The 17,612-nt window shown below is 43.9% G+C and overlaps 1 protein-coding gene and 1 non-coding gene across 2 annotated transcripts in view; both read right to left on the bottom strand.

The window, feature by feature from the left end:
* The window catches only part of GAB2 (GRB2 associated binding protein 2), a 179,862-nt gene that overhangs the window by 25,004 nt on the left and 137,246 nt on the right, over positions 1 to 17,612 (bottom strand). The gene's annotated exons all lie outside the window — the stretch shown is intronic.
* On the bottom strand, positions 4,748 to 4,854 carry LOC126019751 (U6 spliceosomal RNA). Its single transcript, XR_007499375.1, has one exon. It is a non-coding gene; the product is annotated as a U6 spliceosomal RNA (small nuclear RNA).

Below are 17,612 nucleotides of genomic sequence, written 5' to 3'. Positions count from 1 at the left end.
GGGGGTGGAGAGATAGTACAGTTGGTATGGCACTTGCCTTGTCTGCAATCCACCTGCTTTCAATCCCTGGCATCCCACATATTCCTTCAAGCCTCTCAGGAGCCATGAACACAAATTCAGTAGTAAGTCTAGGCACTAGACCTAGCCAGCTATGGCCTCCAAACAAGCACAATAACAAAGGACAAGAAGAAACCATGTAAGGCTCTAATAGGTGTCTTGGGTCATTAGGAAGGTCAATCCAACAGCACGAAGAACATAGATGTTTCCAGACTCCTGGCCTGGCTTTCTATCTCTATGTCTAGACAAAAGATGGTGCCAGAAAATGCCGGAGACCCATTTGTTTTCTTTGAAGCAGGGTTTTATTTTTTCCTTTTCTTCCTGGCTTCTTTTTTAGGGCCCTACAAAATCACTCCCCTTCCTTTTCACAATCACCCTGGGAAGCCTGCCCAGAATACGAACACTCCTCCCACCTCCTTGCAAAACTCTCCAACAGGAAAGCACTGAAGGATTTCAGCTGAGGAGCCCAGCCTGCCTGGCTGGCCATTTAACTGGCCAGTGATAACAGGAGCAGGAAGGGGGCAGCTGGTGGGAGTTTCTGGGAAAAATGACTAACCATATAATGCCTGGAGGACCCATCCCAGGTCCTTTATCTTTACCCCTTGTCTCCACTTCAAAGTCTCAGAGGGTCTCAGAACCTAAAAAGGGTTGGTGAGCTCCTAGTTCTGTGTGACCTGGCATAGATCAGCTCCCACAGGGTTGGGTGAGGCCTTAAGACTCACCAAGAGGTGGAGCTGCCTGCCCAGCCATGGTGCATGCTTGGAGGGCAACTGTCTATGCCCCAGTCACAGCTCCACCCGGTCAGACATTAAGAGGCAGCATGAATGAGAGCAAAAAGGTTGCTGCTGACTGTACATCACAGCTACTCATTGAAAACGTACCCTATGAGGTTACTGTTCACTGAGAGGTGATGCATCCGTTCTTTTCTCCACCTGATGAGAAAGATCATTAATGGAGCCATGCAGTGGCCACGCCAAGACTTAAAGAAGACCATACTATCTTGCACAGCCAATTCCCATGGAGGGGACAGTTGGCACACAAGATCCTTAGGAGGTAAGTGGTTGTTGCCTGAGGAGAGATAGGCAAGTCGCAGAATCCGAATCTATTCCTAGTGCTGCAGACAATTTTCTAGGTGACCCAGAGCCTGTTACTTTACCCTCCTCAGCCTCTCTTTCTCCTGAAAGGAAGAACTTGGATGAGATCACCTTTGGGTAATTTAAGACAGACACTCTACCTCCACCTGAATGAGTCATATTTACAGAGACACTTCAAGTTTGATCTCAGGTCTGATTTTGAACAACTCTCTGTGCTGAACTCCAGGAAATAGGGTGTGTGTGTCAAAGGAATTAGGTGGAAAATATTGAAAAATATTGAAAAATAAAGAGAAAGCAGCTTTCCGAACAAAAGGAAAACCAAATTCTCCCAGAAATCTTGTTTTATAGCATTAAAATCCTGAACTGGACATGTGCGTCTTCTATCATCTATCTATGGTTAGCTGGAAAGAACCACATGTGACAAAAGGAATCCTGATGTAGCTTCAGAAACTATTTCTAGGCTCTGAAACTATTTTATCACGGGCTTTCAGGCACAGCTTCCATCTCTGCATTTTGTCTCCCACACTGCCAAATGTCAGAGGACACCCGCCTTATTGGGTTCTTTTAAGGATCTGATGAAACAAAACATGTGTAAACAGTAAATAGAAATAATCCCAAAAATGGTCATTGCTAGAATGTGGTTTGTTCTACTCTTTATTTTAAAGATGGAATGATTGTAAGAGTCTATGGATTTTATTTTGGTTTTTGGTTTTGGATCACACCTGATGATGATGTAGAAGGGGTTACTCCAGGGTTTGCACTTAGAATTTTTTCCTGGCAGTGGTCAGGGGATTGTATGGGATGCCAGGGACCAAATTCATGTTGGCTGTGTGCAAGGGAAGCACCTTACCCACTATACATTTCTGTGGCCTAAAGTCAAAACTCTTTAATGGAGAAAATAATTGACAAAAGATTTAAAAGAACATTGCACAGAATTCTTTGATATTTTGTTGTTTCTGGCCCTAGCCTGGAGGTGCCAGGAATTGAACCAGAATCAGATGCATGAAAGGCAAGTACCCTATCCACTGTACTATCTGGTTCATGGTACAATATTCTTAAGGGGAGTCAATTAAAAACAAAAAAAAACCACTGAAGGGGTCAGAGCAATAGCACAGTGGATAGGGCATTTGCCTTGTATGTGGCTGACCTGGATTTGATCCCTGGCATCCCATATGGTCCTCTGAGCCTGCCAGGAGCAATTTCTGAGTGCAGAACCAGGAGTAACCCCTGAAAGCCCCAGATGTGGCAAAAACAAACAAACAAAACCTGAAGACAAGGTTCAGGTCAGGGAATGGGAAGACTTGTTAGCAAAAATCATATTGAGAGGTGTCGAGGGTAATTCTGGGCCAAGAGCTCCAAGCACTCCAGATCTAAAGCCATTTAAGGGTGAGAAATAATCAGTCTTCACCAGCACACTTCATATATAGGGGTCAGCCAGAACTTAAGAGGCCCTAAACATGACTTCATCTTCCACAAAGGGTAACTAGAGGAGCTCCAGAAATCTAATCCCTTATGTATTTCAGCAGTGCACATACACTTGGTTCTCCCCAAAACATTTCATCTATGGAACACAGAGATAGGGGAACAGGATTCCCCTCAAAGTAAGCCTGCCTGCCAGAGCCACAATAGGTCAAAGCTCACATGTACTAGCTGGGGGTCTTTTCACAGTCTGCAAAGATGCACAGGCATGAAAGGAGGTATATTCTCTAATGAGTGCATGTGGTTTGTTTTGTGTGTATATAAGTGTATGTATCTCTATGTGTATGTGTGAGAGAGACAGAGACAGAGAGAATCACATCAGGACATCTGATCAGCAGGGTAGGAGGAGGACAATGCATTTCTATACAAATGTAGCTATTAAAGCCATAACCTGCCATCTTGCCCTCACCTAGCTCACAGCATAACAGATGTGTGATAGTGCTTTATTGGTCATAAAGCTGCCTTATTTTTTGCTCTCTTATTGTACATAGCCAACCTGAGTTCGATCCCTAGCATTCCATATAATCCCTGAGCACTGCCAGGAAAAAAAATGGGAAGAAGGGGTGCTTATAGCTTACTCCTAGCTCTGTACTTAGGGTTCAACCCTTGACTCTGTATTTGGGACACCATACACCGTGCCAGGGAGTGAAGTATGTCAGCCATATGCAAGGAAAGTGTCTTCCCTACTGTCCTATCTCTCCAGCACCTAAAAGGAAAGTTTAAACCATGTATCTGCTTCCCTGCCATTTTGTTGTTTCTGTAATGACCGAGGTTGCATGCTTGCTTGTGGTGCTCATCCACTTAGTTGTAATACTTGCACACACTTGGTTGTGGTCTTCTGGAGAACCTGCACACAGCACAGCTGTTGAGATCACATGCTACAGGTATTTGGGGGCAGTGTCAGTGATCAAACTCCTGGCCTTAGTGAGCCTCATGTTTGCAAGGTAGGCTGAGCTATCTCCAGACCCTGGGCCTGTTATTCTGTTGTGCATTTATAATGTTACTCAAATTTACATGGCAAGTAAATATTTGCTGGATCAAATTTCCAAACTCTGGTATAAATAGTATCTCAAGTTCAAAAATACTTAGTCTTTTAGTGTTTACAAAAACTATAAAGTAGGGGAAGAAAAAAGGGAGGCAGCGAAAGGCAGGGATAGGAGACTCTGAGATCTTGCAGGGACTTTGCAAGGCAAGAGCTGAGAAAGAACAGGAGCTCTGAGATCTGAGCTCTGAGCACCAAGTCAGAACATCCTGCTCTTGATGCATATGATCTCTTGGTATGCGTTAGCAGGAATCGATTCTGTGAAGGGCACAGGGGGGAAAGCGCAAAAGTGAGCAGCTCTGAGCCTCATCTATGGTCTCCAGTGACATATTCTTCTATGACCCTCTCTGCCCTAAGATTCCTAGCCTGTGAGGACTGACTTAAGTTTCAAGCTAGAATTCACTGCACCTCTCCCTGAAACTTCTTATAGTACTTAATGTTGCCAGTTGCTTAGTGTTGGGGACTCACAGATCTGTCCCACAAATCTAGATGGGCTCCTGGAAGGCAAGATGAAGACCCCCTGTCTCTCAAATGGCAATCAGCTCAGTGTCCTGTGCTACCTGCACATTTGGGTTAGTAGTTGTCAATGCTATGACGTGGTCGTGAGATGCTTCCCTCCTTGGGTCAGAGAATGAATGAAAAGCTCCAGGATCCAAATGCAAAACATCCTTCAGGGGTGGAAATGACTATTCCCACCATGTCAGCTGTAAGAAAGGTTTTTGGGTTGTTGTTTGTTTGTTTTGTTTTGTTTTTGTTTGTTTGCTTTTGTAGCCTGTCTGTTGCCTTCTGAGATCAGATGTTCCTTCTCTTGCCGTGTCAGGCATGAGGCACAGCTCAGCAGAGGCACCCTTGCCCCTGCTCCTCCTTGGGGTCTTCTAAGGGCTCAATCTCACCTGAAATGAAGCACTGACCTCAGTTTAGGTCATGAGCACTCATTGTGGGCACAGCACGAGGAGAATCTATGATAGAACAGATCCTATCCTTGCTCTAGACATAGAGGCACACACATAGTTATCCTTTTTGGGATGTGGAAGAGAAATCCCTGAATGCCCCCACTGGAAATGACCCTTTATTTTTAAATATGGAATGTTTCACGAATTTGTGTATCATCCTTGCGCAGGGGTCATGCTAATCTTCTCTGTATCATTCCAATTTTAGTATATGTGCTGCCGAAGCAAGTACGAAATGACCCTTTTTTTTTTTTTTTTTTTTTTTTTTTTTGGTTTTCTGGGCCACACCCGGTGATGCTCAGGGGTTACTCCTGGCTGTCTGCTCAGAAATAGCTCCTGGCAGGCATGGGGGACCATATGGGACACCGGGATTCGAACCAACCACCTTTGGTCCTGGATCAGCTGCTTGCAAGGCAAACGCCACTGTGCTATCTCTCCGGGCCCGAAATGACCCTTTTTTACAAGTCCCAACTACACACAGGTACCACCACATCCCTAGATCATTCCAGCCCCCCACTTTGGAAACATGTTCTTCAGGCTTACACTGTGGCTAGGAACAGCTGTTTATAGCCAGGGCAGCATGGAGCTATGGGAAGCCATTAACTGCACTCTACAGAAATCGACCCATCCATGGCATAATTGACTCTTCCTTAAGTCCTGCGCCACTGGAAGCATTTGACCTAGAGGACCTTTCCACAAAACCGTTTAAAACATGTAGTGATTTTTAAGCTAATCAACTTTAGGGATAAGCCTCCTGTTTCTTCTGATACTGACTTTCCGCTAAGAGGCAACCATTGTCAATATAAAACTGGAGTGTCAAATACTGCTTTGGAGGATGCTCCTTGGGTATTCTTAGCAGACACAAGAATGACAACTGAAATGGTCAGGATGGTGATGTGGACTGCAAGAATCATGAAGTCTGCAGAGTAATTTAAAATACACCAGGATTTCTGAGGATGGTACAGCACATGGAAATGAAGACATGAATATATATGTAAATAACATATTCCCTTAATGATTTTGACTATATACTTATATGTCATATTTTAAAGTTATTATTATAAAAGGATTTAATTACTTTCCAATTATAGGCTGCTCTCAACAGCTTTGACATTGTAGTATTCCAAGAAGTTGGCAAGGCAGTGATCTTCACAAGTTCATTTATCATATAAAGAGATTAAGACTGAGATGGTACCAGAGAAAAATCGTACAGGGTCAAAGCACTTGCCTTGCCCAGAGCCAATCCCAAATAGATCCTTGGCACCACTATGGTCCCTCCAGTCACACCAAAAGTGATCACTGAGCTCAGAACTAGTAGTAAGTTATGCACACTTACAACACTTCATACACACACACACACACATACACACACACACACACACACACACACACACACACACACACACACGCTAAGACAGAGAAAGTAATTTACTGCATATTATAGAGCTCTTAGGAAATATATGAAGCAGAATTCAAACACAAAGTCTTTCTCATACCCATTTCCAAGCTCATTCTATTTTGCATTTCTGTGTGTGGGTAAGTGAGAAAAGCGCTTAACCACAAATAATACAGAAATTAAGGACCAGAGAGGCCTTTCTAATCTACTTTCCACTTTCCAGCTCTCTTAATTGTGTGGGTTTTTTTTTTTTCTTGCTAAAGCACTTCGTTTTACTTTCTTAATCAGCTACTCCCTGACTTAATCACTTTGGTTTATCTCCCCCCCCCTCCATGCTGATTGCTACCACTTAAAACATTTTATTTCTGAGTTGTTTCTCAACACACTAGCCTCTTTAAAAGAATGTATTTTAAAAGAATGTAGCGCTCAAAGATAAACAAATGGGACTACATTCAATTAAGAAGATTCTGTACTTCAAAGGAAATGATGACCAGGATACAAAGACAGCTCATGAATCAGGAGAAATTTATTCACCCTCCACTAGCCATTTGATAAGGGGTTAATAGCAAAGATATATGTCAGTAGTAGAACATTATAAGAAAAAAAAATCCACCCCATTAAAAAATGGGAAGAAGTGATAAGCAGTCTTCCTCAGAGAAGAAATACAACTGGCCAAAGGTACATAAAAATAAAGCTCTGAATCACTTATTATTGGGGAGATGCAAATGAAAGCAACAATGAGATATCACTGTGCCATGAGACTGACACGCATCAAAAAGAACAAGAAGTGTTAGAGCAGATGTGAGCAGAAAGGCATTCTCATTTGCTGCTAGAAAGTCAACTGTAGTATATGCAGCTTTTGTAGAAAACAAGATGGACATTCCTTAAAATCCTAGGAATTAAACTTGCGTTTAGCCCAGCAACTCTACTTCTTGGAATATACCTCATGAGCCCGGAAACAAAAGGAAGAAAAGTTATTTGATCCCCTATGTTCCTTGCAGCACTATCTACAATAGCCAAAATCTGGAAGCAACTTGATAAATAGATAGGATAGTGAAACTAGGGTACACATACACAACAGAATATTACTCAACCATAAGAAGAGGTAAAATTATGTAATTTGGTGCTACATGGTGCGACCTGGACAGTATCACCATGCTGAATGAAGAGAGAGATAGACACAAAATGAGCTTTCTCATAGGTGAGATATGAATACTTAAGGAAAATGGAAACAAAGACTAGAGAACTGGTAGAAAACAAGCCCCTTGGGAAAACTGGGGGAGGAATGAGGGTAGATGGGGTTGGGAAATGCCTATAGTGGAGAGAAGCATTCAACCAGGAGGTGGTGCTGAAAGATGGTAAAGTATTATGTATGAAAACCTCTCAGTAACAGTACTGTAAAACACAGTGCAAAAATTTATATATCTATATCTTTAAATATATTTTAAGTGCCTCCTGTAAAAGCAGACATCATGGTGGGAGACAAATGGAGAGGGGCATTGGTGGAGGGAAGTAGACACTGGTGAAGGATCAGCGCAGAAACATGTATGACTGAAACCCAATCATCATTAACTTTGTAATTTCCCAGTGACTATATAAATATTTTTTTTTAAGTTAAAAAATACATGGCACTTCCTCTTCACTGGAGCTTCCATGTGGTGATCCTAGGCACAAACCTCTCACAAGCCTCTCTCTGGTGTGAATAGCTTGACTGACTTGCTATATCGGTTGCTGCTCCTCTGCTCCCCTGTCCTGTCCCTGACCAGCATGTTCAGATTGGTTCCTGTGGTACCCAGAGCTCCTTTGAAGGAAGATGGTGCCTAAAACCTTCTCCGAATTTGAGTGTCATCTGACTCTCCACTTTCTCCCTGATTATTCCTCATTACCCCCCTCCCAATACTTTCGGGCCTCATTCAGCTCCTTGCCACTGTCCCTCCATTATACTTTATTAATCTCATCCTGTTAAACTCATCTGTTTCTCAGAGAACCTGAAGCAATGGATGCAGAGTGAAATGGTGCATGAGTACAGGATCAGCCCAGGTTCATCCTATAGGCAAATTTCAGGTCCAGAACCAAAACCTTCTGGACCCTGCACTGTTGGTCTTTGCCACCAAAGCATCTAAGAACTATGTCTTTCATGCCTGTAGGCCAAGGTCCTTGGCTCTGAAGAATGGAAACAGGGGGGAATGGCCAAGTTGCACAGCTGGCCTCTCAGCTGTTCAGGATTAGGGGTGCTCTGGTGGGCGTGAAAACATCTGGCCTAGAATCAGGGCAAAGCTGCAATGTGGCTAAGGTCAGTAGACAGAAGAAGGCAATGAGGACTCACTCTGCGGGCCATCCTGGGAGGGAAAATGGGGAGAGCAGTCCCATAACAAAGCCAGCCACAGTCATGAAATTCAGCTCTCTGGCAGCCAGAGGTGAAGGGTTACAGCTAAAATAGCAGGGCAGCCTCACTGTAAGGTGCTTCTTCCAATGCCTGTCTCAAATACAAGAAGGGAGGGGGCATCAGTGGTGGAAATGTTGCACTGGTGAAGGGGGGTGTTCTGTTATGACTGAAACCCAACTACAATCATGCTTGTAATTATGGTGCTTAAATAAAGATTTTATTAAAAAAAAAAAAAACAAGATGTTTGCTTCTGGAGCCAGGCTGTCTGGCTCAGAATCCCAGCTCTCATGCTCACTGGTTGTTTGAAGTGGGGAATGCTCCTAAACCCCTCTGTGCCTTAGTTTCTTCCCCTGTATGTAAAATGGGAACAACTGGTATCTATCTACCTTACAGGCTGATCTGAGTGAAATGCCTAGTATAAAGCCTCATATGCTGTAGCCCTACACAAGTATCAGCCTCAAAGTTATAGGAGATCTGTAGCTTTTTGAACACCTTGAAAGCTTCTGTAAGCATCATGTAAGACAAATCAAGACAGCAAGGCTTATTCATAAATCCATTAGTTCCACATGATGAATATGCTTTTGAGTCTCGGAAGAAATAGGGGCTATTCAAGAAATTTCACTTCGGTGGTATATGTGCTCACAGGACTGTTAAAATATTGCAGAAAGGGAGGTGTCATTTTAGGAACCAAACACACAAAAGCTCTTTCAAAGTGTGCCAGTCATGCACTTATGTCAAACACCACACATAATGTTTTAGGTATATTCTTACTTAAATATATTCTTACTTAAATACATAACAATCTTGTGAATAATATCTTCTTGCTATTTTACTTATGCATAAAATGAGGCTCAAAAAAGCAAATTAATGACCAAGGTCATATGAAGATCATAGCCACTAATGTGGTAGACACATGTCTTGCTAAGCTTCCAGACTCGTGTTTTTCGTACTAAATTTGTCTTCTGAACCAGTGTGCATATTAGAAGCACTTTAGAAATCATTTGGCCTCATATAAAAGCAAAATGATATCATCAATACCCTTAGGAACAAGAGCTGAAAGTCAAGAGAACTGGGTTTCAATTCTAGCCCTGGCCTGTTAGCTATCTGATCTTGAGTGAATTAGTTCCTCTTTCTCGACCTCCAGACACTCTGTCATTTGAGGAGTCTGGAACTAAACACTCAGATTCCAGAATTTTCTCATTCTCTTTATTCCCCTTTCTGTCCTGGCTGTGTGTTTTGGTTTGTATGATTCAGCACCCACAAAAAGTTTATTTAAGAAACTCATCCAAAGAAAGCATGAACCCATTTAATAAATGAGTGAGAGATTTGGACAAGAAAGCTCAGGTGTTGCACTAACACTGTCTCTTCAGCTCCATTAGTACATCATCCATTTTTAGCTGTCTTCCCCCGCCTATTTCACATAATACTTTATATTATATATTATTTCACATATTATATATTTCACATAATACATAATAAGGCTAAGAATATTGCTATAGTTTCTTTTTTAACAGTGGATTTCTCAAATGACACTACTGGTAAATGTATTAAATTATTAAATTTTGTTGGTTTTGGGGTCACACCCAGAGATGCTCAGGGCTTACTCCTGGCCCTGTGCTCAGGAATCATTTCTGGTGGGGGTTGGGGGACCCAATGGGTATTGGGGATCACACCCAGGTCAAGCCAGATGCAAGGCATATGTTATCTCGCAGGACTGTGAATTATTTATTTATCTATTGGTTCTGATACCACACCCTGTGATGCTTAGGGGTTACTTCTGGCTCTGCATTCTGGAATTACTCCTGGCTTGATTGGGGAACCATATCCCCAAGATGGATCGAATCTGGGTGCAAGGCCTTGCCTACTGTACAAGAGTAGCTCCAGCCCCCTGAATCATTTTTCCCCCGGGATCTTTATTTGTGTGTGTGTATGTGTGTGTGTGTGGGGATTTGGGCTACACTCGGCAGTGCTCAGCGGTTATTCCTGGCTCTATGCTCAGAAATCGTTACTGGCAGGCTTGGGGGATCATACAGGATTCCAGGAAGCAAACCCACGTGCAAGGCAAATGCCTTGCCACTGTGCTATTGCTCCAGCACAATTTAAAAATGAGTCATTTTTAAACCTTAATTCCACCCTAAGTATAAGTATGCCATAGAGTCAGAACCACACATTATAATTCCATCATTCATTTGAATATTCTGTTAGCATGTATCCTTATGTCTCCCCTGAAGCAATAGTTGAAAGATGACATCTTTAGCCTCAAAGACTCTCATATACTACCTCCATTCCTCCAACCTCCTACAGGCAGCTGCATCTGCAGCCCCCCAGGAAAGTAAAAGCAGCCTGACTCTTGGTGCTGATGGTACTGTTTGAGCTGTCCAAATGATGGTTGTCGTTTCCTAGTGGATGTATATATTAAATCATCATGATGTGCATTTCAAATATAAACTATTTTATTCATTATACTTGGATGAAACTGAAAGATCTAGCTTATATTTTTACATATTTATATTTCCACTTATGTAAGAAAAATAAACTAGAGCCAACTCCACAGAAATCTGAAATTAACTGAGAAAATTCTGTATTGATCATTTTGATTCTCTTACTGTTGAGGACTGTCATTTCTTTTCTTTTTTTTTTCTTTTTTCTTTCTTTCTTTTTTTTTTAATCTCACCTGATGGCGCTCAGGGTTACTCCTGGCTCTGCACTCAGAAATCGCTTTTGGGGCCGGGCGGTGGCGCTAGAGGTAAGGTGCCTGCCTTGCCTGTGCTAGCCTTGGACAGACTGCGGTTCGATCCCCCAGCGTCCCATAAGGTCCCCCAAGCCAGGAGGGACTTCTGAGTGCATAGCCAGGAGTAATCCCTGAGTGTCACCAGGTGTGGCCCAAAAACCAAAAAAAAAAAAAACGCTTTTTGGCAGGCTCAGGGGACCATATGGGATGCCGGGTTCAAACCACCATCCATCCTGGATTGACTGCTTGCAAGGCAAACACCCTACTGCTGTACCATCTCTCTGGCCCCTTTCTTTTGTTGTTTCTTTTTGTTTGGGTGCCACATCTGGTAATGCTCAGGGGTTACTCCTGGCTCTGCACTCAGAACCAACCGCTCCTGGCTCAGGGGACCATATGGGATGCCGGGGATCGAATGCAGGACTGTCCTGGGTCAATAGCATGCAAGGCAAACACCCTACCACTGTGCTATTGTTCCGGCCCCAAGAACTGCCATTTCTATCACTTGCCAAATACAGCCTGATATTGAAGTCAAATTCAAGAATGAAAAGATACTATTTTGGGGCCAGAGCAACAGCACAACAGGTAGGGTGTTTGCCTTGCATGCAGCTGAGCAGGGGTCAATCCCAGGCATCCCATACAGTCTCTCAAGCCTGACAGAATTGATTCTTGATCACAGAGCCAGGAGTAAACTTTGAGCACCATTGGATGTTGCCCCAAAACAAGCAAACAAAAGTACTGTTTCTTTTATCTCTCTTTCTCTCTCTCTTTTTTTTTTTTGGGGGGGGCCATGTTTTTGGCAATGTTCAAGGGTTACACCTGGTTCTGCCTCATAAATTATTCCTGGCAGTGCTCAGGGGACCGTGTAGGATGCCAGGGATCAGATCTGGGTTGGCCACATGCAAAAAGAATATCATCCTCACTGTACTATCTCTCCAGTCCCAATCTCCAATGCTTAACTCTTAGAGGTACTTCTCGGCACCAAGTAAGGAACAGTTCAATTGAAGTAGGAGGCTGCAGAGATGATATGTTTGGTAGGGCACTCACCTTACATGCAGCTGACCTGGGTTTGATCCCTAGCATCACATATGGTCCCCCTGGTTCCCACAAAGAGTGACTTCTGAACCAGAACCAGGAGTAAGTCATGATTTTGGCTCAAAAGAAAACAGTAGGAGGGTTTTGTGAAAAGGAGGGTAGAACATAGAGGGAACAGATGATCACTAAAATGATTCCATCTGAGAACATGATACAAACTGGAGATTGGACAAAACTCTTGAGTCACTGAGCAGCCCCATGTATCTGGCACATGATCATAGATACCTGACGTGATGACTGAACACAGTGATCAAAACTGGGCATCACCTAGAAATGTGGGCTGCAGTGACCTACTGAAGGAGCACATGTTAGGAGATAACAGAACCAGATTTTTCTCCATAAATGCAGCCCAGAGGACCACAAACATCAGAGGTCTGCTCCTGGGCAGTAGGGCTTCAATAACTGGATCTAGGGTTTCAACCAGATCTATCTCTAAGAGACAACAGACAAGCCCAAGAGTGAGGAGTCCTGGGTAGAGTAAAGACAACAAGCAGGTAAAAAGTAAATGATTCAAATCACGAAAAACACCAACAAGATCAGGGCACCAGAGACGAGGAACCCAGAACAGTCACCTGGGTACAGGAGAACCTGAAGAAGAATTCAGAGCCAGAAGTCAGGGATCAGGCCATGTGATGGCCACAGGAACTCTAGACTATTGCCTAGTCTATGGCTGAATTAAAATATGCCTCTCTGGGCCAGAGAGATAGCATGGAGGTCAGGCGTTGCCTTGCATGCAAAAGAACAGTGGTTCGAATCCCGGTATCCCATATGGTCCCCGTGCCTGCCAGGAGCAAATTCTGAGCACAGTGCCAGGAGTAACCCCTGAGCACTGCTGGGTGTGACCCCCCCCCCAAAAAAAAAGAGTAGAGAAAATGTGCCTCTTTGTTTATTCACTTGAGCACTTTCAAAACTGGATATGCTGACAGCCAATTTTCACTTCTGTCAAATATGAAAAAAACTATCATTTAGATGTGATTTTTTAGAATAACTGGATGAAGGAATGCAATAGTTTAAATGGGGAGGTACCTAGAGACATCACCCTTGGTCCCATAGTATAAGGAGAGGAAAGAATTAAGAGTGGAGGGGAAGGGAAGAAACACAGGTAATGTCAAGGGAACACAGGGACATCAGTGGGGAATGATAGACCTAAATATCCAAACCAGAGAGTCAATAACACTGAGATGCAAACTTTAACAACCACACCTAAAAAGGAGTACAGGAGAGAACTTGGAAACACTGGTGGAGGGAAGTCAACACTGGCAGTGAATGCTGCTAGAACCATTATATGTCTAGAACTCAAGTAGGAATAACTTCGTAAATCACAATGCTTTCATAAAATAAAATAAAAATTTAACCTATCATTTAATGTCTTTGTCTCACACACACATACAACATGCAAGGAACCTTTTAGTACAGGGAAGGTTTAAAATAAGCTTGCATCCAGCATTATGAAAAACACTTTATCTTCCTCCTTGTTTCCTTTATTATTCAGAATAGGGAGTTGGAATGTTTACAAAAAATGTCCGTAGCTCAGCACTGGTCTGTAGGCCTCTGTATTGAAATCTTCACTTCAGGTCAGTATTTTCACACTGTTTTCTGGCCTCCCAGTCCCCAGGTCACCAAGGAAAAGGAGGAGCTGTCTGGGCCCAGCTCCAGCTGGCAGCATTTGACTCTCCCCTCCTCCCTCCTTTGTCTCATCTGCTATATTCCCTGCAAGATCTGGCTCTCAAGCATGCAAACAAAAATTAAAAGTTAGAACATCATCATTTTGGTCCTGAAGCCCCTTGTTCTCCATGAAGACATTGGGATCTCCATACCAACTAAATCAGTAATGTGAGATCAAACATCAGTGTCCTGACCCAATTCAGACTAGAAAAATTCTGTACTGAATGTTTAAGTCACAATTAAAATCTTTCAATGAACTGGAGAAACCATGCAGGGCAAAAGCATCTGCCCTGTTCCATCTTCAAATACACTGGGTGTAGTCCCAAAACAGCCAGCTTCCAGACTGCTTTAAGCAGTGCTTTGCAGTTGCCAGGTCTGAGGTGACATTGCAACTAAGTGTTCAGTCCTGACTCTCCCACAGCTGAAGGTAGGTGTTAGACTAAGCTTTGGAATATGTTGTGAGGCCTATTTAGTATCATACGAGATTATTAGAAGCCACTCATGGAACTAAAAATGTGTGTGTTTGGGGAGGGGTCATCTACAAAGATGTTTGGGGGCCACACAAAGCATCCAATACTCAGAGTTCCCCATTCTCATGGTGTGGGCCCAGCACCTGTTCTTGGGCAAGAGAAAGAAGGAGGCCAGGAAGACAAGGGCAAGCAAGAAGACACAAACTGAAAAGGGAGAGACAAACAAGGCCAGCTTCTCTGTTTCCCCCTAACATCCTACCCTGGGGTCCACTCCAAGTGGGTTGGGGCTGTGTTAAGCATCTGTCCTAGCTCTGGGCCTACTTACTCTTGGGGTGACCAGACCCAGCTGTTGACCAAAAGCAATACACAAAAGAGGCAGGAAGAAGAAGGCCTGTGATTTCAGGGTCTCTTAGAATAACTTTTTTCCTTTTTGGGGGGAAAGCACAAAGATTTCAGGTCTGGCTAGTGTGAGCTGGATGTTTATTTTTCATTCTCCATGGAGAAAGGGTGGGTGATTCTGACAGTGACCTCCGCCTCTCAGCTGGGGTCGGGCCTCTTGCCCTTCTCTGCTTCTCTAGAACAGAGTTGGCAGCTCCTCCTCCTTTGTGTCAGCCTGGAGAGAAGATGCACTTGCCACCCAGTTTGCTAGAAGCTTCTAGCAGGGGTCCTCCATAGAAATAGAGAGCTAAATAGAGTTGGAAATAGGATACATAAAAAGGCAAGTCTGTAGAAAAGCCCTTTGCTGCCTTTTTCATGAGGCTGCAGATCCTGGCCTCACCCCAGCTCTGCCCTCACTATGTCATGTGGGAAGGGACCCACCTTGGTCAGCAGTGGCCCAAACCAGCTGAGCTCTGCAACAGCCCTTCCTGCTCTCAGAAATCCCCCTGGGGTCAGAGGTCTTGACCTGGAAAGCACCATCATTCTATTTGGTCTTAAGGAGAAGGAGTTGCTTGAAGTGTTCCCCCTTATTCCCACAACCATGTGCTTCCATGGTATGCTTGAGACCCCACCAGTGTTCCCATGGAATTACTGGGGCCTAGTTGGGGCCCAGACATTAAAATAATATTGTTGTTGAATTATTGGAGAAACTCAAAGATTAAATAGGGGAGAAGGAAGCCTCACCCACAAGATTTGTAGAGAAAGGAGCAGCAGGCAGTTTCTCTGGTTGGGGGGGTTGGGACACTGAAAGGCTTATGGCAACTTCAGTTCTCCCTCTAGGAAGCTCTAGCAGGAAAATGATCAGAGAACAGAAGGTACAAAGCTGTCTTCAGCCTTATTCTTAAATCATTCAAACTTACAAATAAGGCTCTGGGATTCAAATGGTGCTGAGGAGCTGGAGTGACAGTCTAGTGGGTAGGGCATTTGCTGACCCATGCAGCTGACCCAGATTATTCCCAGATCCTCTAAGCCTATCAGTAGTGATTCCTCAGCACAGAGCTCGGAGTAAGCCCTAATCACTACAAAACAAAACAAAAAACATTTGGAGCTAGAGCAACAGTGCAGCACTTAAGGTGCTTGCTTTGCACAAGGCCCATATGAGTTCGATTCCAGCATCCCGTATTGTCCCCGGTGCCTGCCAAGAGTAATTTCTGGATGCAGAGCCAGGAATGACCCCTGAACATCACTGGCTGTGTCATCACCCCCACCCCAATAAAAGAACAAAAGGCACTGCTGAGCTGCCACTCAAAGGACTTTGCAGGCAACTCTGAAGTGCACCTCATCTCTGCTCAGTCCTCTAAAACTAGCACTGATAAGCTGACATTACTGACTGTGCTTTCTATGCAGGTGCTACCTGGCCATTTATAAATGTCCAGTTCTCCTCCTTGGAGGCTATTTTGTAATGTACAAAATGTCATGGTTATACCAGCCCCTGTTCAGGGTCAGAGCTCATAATAGAGCCCTGAGATGAAGAAAATTTGGAGTTTTCACCCAGGATGTCTAAAATATGAGCCCCTATGCCTCCCACAGGCACCAAAGCTGGCAGCCCTGTCTGCTCCACTTTGATCCTTTGTACTCAAAGGAGGCTGCAGGAAGTCAGAACTAGGGACCAATGGGGAAACTTTAAATGAGGAGGTCGAAGAAGCATGGCAAAAGACTAGAAGGCCTATGGGTAGGACAGGTTTGAAAGGTGGGGAAAGGTTGAGAAACCCTGCTCAAGACACTGAAGTCCTCTTAAACCCCCTGACTTAATTCCCATCTTGTTCACATCTCTGCAGAGATGAGCAATCTTCATTGTGACAATAGTCATTCCATGGAAAACTGCATGTGGCCACCAGTGTTGTGCTGTGCACCTGGGCTGGCTCTCTCTGCCTCCCTCCCCCCAACACACACACAGCAGGTGATGCCCTGTAAGCAGGTGCTTGCAGCACAGCAACTGAATAAACTCAGGCAGAAGCAGAAAGGGCTGGAGATCTGGCGCTAAGTAGTCAAAGGCCAAAGGCAGGAGGCTCTCATAACAGCTGATGACTCCTGGGTCCATGAATAATTCATCCCAGGCTGTGCTGAGAGCTGGGTTTTGTGTGTGTGGTACATCTGGTCAGGGACAGCTGCCTAGTCTGGGCCACAAATGTGAGGACCTGGGTCAGCTGCTCATAAACACAGCTCAGAGTAGATTTCTGTGCAGTAATTGCACATAGACTAGTTTGCTTCCGCATGGAAGATCAGATTTTTTTAATTTCATGTGTGTGTGGACACATGCACATAAGCACATACCCATCAAGTGAAAAAGCAAAGCATACATGTGATAGGAAAACGCCATGACATTTGCTCCTAGAACTGCTTTTCCTTCTTAGGCATCATCCCTTGTCCCTTCTTGGAAAGAACACTCAATCAACAGGTGGTGCCTCAACCCTGCTGTCAATGTTCAAACTCCACTTCACTCCCGGCCTGGTTTTCATCCTAGACAGGTTTTATTATAGGCATTTGGGGCTGAAATATGTGAAGGACTGAAAGATGGTGATAGAGAGAGCAAGAAGTTATAAGAGAAGGGGGATGGAAAGAGGGAGGAAGAGGGGGGAAGGAGAGAGAGAAAAAGAGAGAAAGGAGAAGGGAGGGAGAGAGGGAAGGGGCGGGAGGGGGAGAGCATCTGCCACAGAACCTCCTTCAGCTGCCTGAAAAAAATAAAGCTTTTACAATTCTATATGGGTCTGATCACAACTTTTTAAGAAAAAAAAAAAGGTGAGGAAAGGAAGGAAAAAGGAATATATCATTGAAGGAGGTTTTTTAGAGAAAGACTTTTCTATGGGACCCA

The sequence above is a fragment of the Suncus etruscus genome, chromosome 9 (genome assembly GCF_024139225.1).
Source record: "Suncus etruscus isolate mSunEtr1 chromosome 9, mSunEtr1.pri.cur, whole genome shotgun sequence".
Taxonomy (NCBI): domain Eukaryota; kingdom Metazoa; phylum Chordata; class Mammalia; order Eulipotyphla; family Soricidae; genus Suncus; species Suncus etruscus.
Note: the sequence above shows the minus strand (reverse complement) of the source record. Positions and strands in the feature narration are given on the sequence as shown.